A 3,760-nucleotide genomic window follows, 5' to 3' on the forward strand; every position below is an offset into this window, starting at 1 on the left:
TGATATTAATAATACTAATAATTCCACTACTTCAACGGTTCGAAATATGGGCCCATTAACAGTTTATCTCCCTGCCAGTGTCCTAGAATAACTTGCAAGTTTGTCTACCGGATATTCCTCCATCTTGGATTTTTTTGCAGGTATTTGTTTTTATTAATTTACATTGTGTGCTAATAGAAAAAAGACGTCAATGATTTTCTTTTAGCTTTTTACTGCCGGAGAGTGCTAAAAATGGAACTAATGTAGTTATATGGGGCAGGGTGTGGGGCGTGATTAGATCCTAAGAGGGACACCCACGTAGACACCCTGATACAGAGCACCCCGGGGTTGTCAATCAGCACCCTCCCAGTGGCACTGGTATGACACATGGTTTATTCCCCTTGGGAGTCCAATTAGGTATTTTGGTGCATGTGCGTGTTGCGTTACCAAAATGAGCCTAGCTGTAATTCTAAGGCACCCAACTTGAATATAGTTATTACAACATTTCCGTCATACTTTCCCCACGCGTACATGATTTCTGGGGCCGACCTGCCAGTTGCTTTTTCAAAGTAGAATCCCTCCAAGACAGCTAACTTAAAGATAGTCTTAACAAATGAATTATTTTTTACATTTTTCCAATCAATTTGATCGAACAGTGGAATTTGAACTGGGTGTTGGCTTTCACCTAAATGGTTATAGCTCCACGACAAATGGCCCTATCATTATGAAACTTGCTATGTGTCTAAAACACTTTTATGAGCACATTCTAAATCAACCATAAAGTCTGGTGTGAATGCTATATATATATCTACATGATCAATCATCAACCTTTGAAATATATATGCTATATATATGCTTCAAAGAACACCACTGACCCATGTCTTCAATATGGAGATTATTCAAAGTGGGCATCTTGTTAATTTGACCAGACCACAAACTAGTCGCCTAAGTTTTGAGTCCCTTTGTTGATGCTTCATACCAAGTTTTATGCTGATTACTGAAAATGTATTCTGCCATAGAACTCCAAGTATTTATTTAAGTTCATTTTAATTTAAAAAATGTTATACCTCTATATATATCTCTGTTATATTAAACCTACAAACCTACCTTTCTTAGATTGTTATGACTTATGATGACTCATGAGTTCCCAGTGTGTCCTATAGGGGGCGGTCAAAGTAGCGTGACATCAGTATGGTGTCTGCCGGCCTGGCGGCGAGCTGGCTGACCCTTGGACCCTGTCTTCCAACACCAGGGAGCCGAGCTAAAGGGCACCAAACATACCAGAGTCTGCATGCCATGCAGACTCTGTAGCCTATTTGTATCTGTTATCGGTTCTTGGTAAACAACTTTTGCATAATTCGATGTACTATATCCTCCCTGTGTCTTGCAACTTTAATCAACACTACCGTGACTATGGCTGTAGGCTATCCCTGACTTTGACTCCACTACTATTGTTAATACTACTGCTATTCCTATAACCATGCATACGTCAAACATGATGTATGCATGTAAACTTAGAGGCCCACAAGAGTAGAAACCATTCACAAAGTCCATTTGAGACACACACACACACACACACACACACACACACACACACACACACATCCCACAGTGCATTATCATGACATCATTACATTCACACACCCCTGACCGCATGCTGGCTGCAGGAGGTGAGATATTAGAGGTCTCAGCTGAACACCATTCCCTGGTCAGAGGAAAACACTGGTTTTATACGTTCAGCTCAGTTTGCAGACCCATTGCATGACTCCCTAAACACTCACAGCAGAGAGCTGCCTGCACCCCAACAGCCATGAGATAAAATGCAATTAAACCAAATCCTCGTTGGATGAGTCATTGTTTCCTAGAGACCTACGACGGCCTTAAGCCTCTACGTCTCGCCAAGAAATGTTAACAGCTTCCCTGTTGTTAAAGCTGGCCCTTAGTAGAAGGAACCCCCTCCTCAGCTGAAGGTCTGTGGCTCTACACAATGAGAAATGTATCCTATAAAAATAAACACTGTAGTCGGTGAACAACGTTCATTTGGTTTGATTGTTTTGGGTTTTCTTCAAACCCTGACACACAGTCACCATGGATACATGGGTCAGCAGTAACGTGTCCCTGTCAGCCCACGTGCTGCCCTGTTAAATGATGCAGACCCAAGGAAGTTTCTCCGCTTTGGGATTTCATTTGCGTTTAGCAAGCCACTTATTTTCTATAGAAAACAATAGAATACTGATTGTAGTGAAAGCAGTCAAAAAAATACATGTTTCTATTGTATTCTTAATACCTAAACCTGTCTTATTGATGTGGTTTTATTCTACGTTTTCTATTGGGATGCTGCTTTTGTCCACAAGGGGGCAACACCATCCCATGCCCTGTGTTGGCCTTTAGGTCGTTTGGAGCAATTTATATTGGATTTTATAAAATAGGCCTACATGTTTATTATTAAAAAGTGTTATATAATTTAAAGGAATCAAATTGTTTTATATATATATATATATATATATATATATATATATATATATATATATATATATCGTATATGAATTTATTGCCAACTGATTTGTTTAGATTTCGATCATTTAATTTCAGTAGGTCTAAATTTTCCACAGTCAATATTAAAAGGCCTACTGAGAATAATCTCTGCATGTTTTATACTTAAGGATCGAAAGGATGATGCCTCCTTGTTAAATCAGTAAAATAAAGATAGGCCTATCTCTGTGAACAGAAGAGAGAGTCTCAGCGTGTCTGAGCCTGAGTTCATAACCAGCTGGTCGGCTGAAGAGGACAAAAAGCGGACAATCTGAAGTGATGACAAAGAGGGGAAGAAATAACGACGTTACCCACTTTGACTCCCAGGGCACCTGTTAGCAATTTGGTCAAATGTTTCTTCAGTCTTTCCACCTGAGGTAGGCCTACTGCTGTGAGGCGCCTTCAGAAGACCCCTGTCCCGCAGCTACCGACCAATCCATTATCTTTAATAACCTGTAAAGAATATGCATCAAATGTCTATTGTTTGTTTAAAATGAATTTGTAAAGTGTAATCCCTTTTATTTGTGGCCCGCTGCGGGAGGCTCCTCTGCAGATGCGGGGGGTTGGGGGGTGGAAGGTTCTCTCTAAACACCTGCAATTACCGCGTCAGAGTGAAGCTCCGTTTAACGAGCGTCTCAATTACCTCTAATTGGCCCGGTCATCCGAGAGATCACTGACCATGTGGACAAGGCCTTTACCTGTTCCAGATGTTTGAGGGTGGAGAGGTGTGACCCGTTTATCATTATTAACTTGTAAAAAAATAATAATAATTGAACACAGTGAAACCTAATCAATAAATGGGTTTATATGACGCAGACAAAGCAGGCCTACAGCGCAGTACCACAGGCCTGTGCGTGTTTATTGTCATACGATTCGATCATAATACTATTAAGGGCCTAATTCGAATTTAAAAGGGGAAATAAGACATTAGATAGGCTACCTATATATGATTGGCGTTTTATTAAGAAAAATTGACCCATAGCCAATTTCGTTTTGGCAAATTAATCCTCCGATATTGCGAAGGCGATTGAATTCATTGGAGTAAACAGAGAAGGCCGAAAGACTGCGTGCTGTGACAAATAAAATAAAGTGGACCAACAAATATCGACAGATCGGCCTGCATATAACAACTAAATGTGTCCCAAAATACATCAATAAAAAAACAGCATAAAAAAGGAACCAAAAATGAAAATATTCAAAGTCTGAGGTCTGGAAACGGGACTCCAAATCCATAGGTCCACAATGCGCG

Source organism: Micromesistius poutassou (genome assembly GCF_964030765.1).
Source record: "Micromesistius poutassou genome assembly, chromosome: 1".
NCBI lineage: Eukaryota > Metazoa > Chordata > Actinopteri > Gadiformes > Gadidae > Micromesistius > Micromesistius poutassou.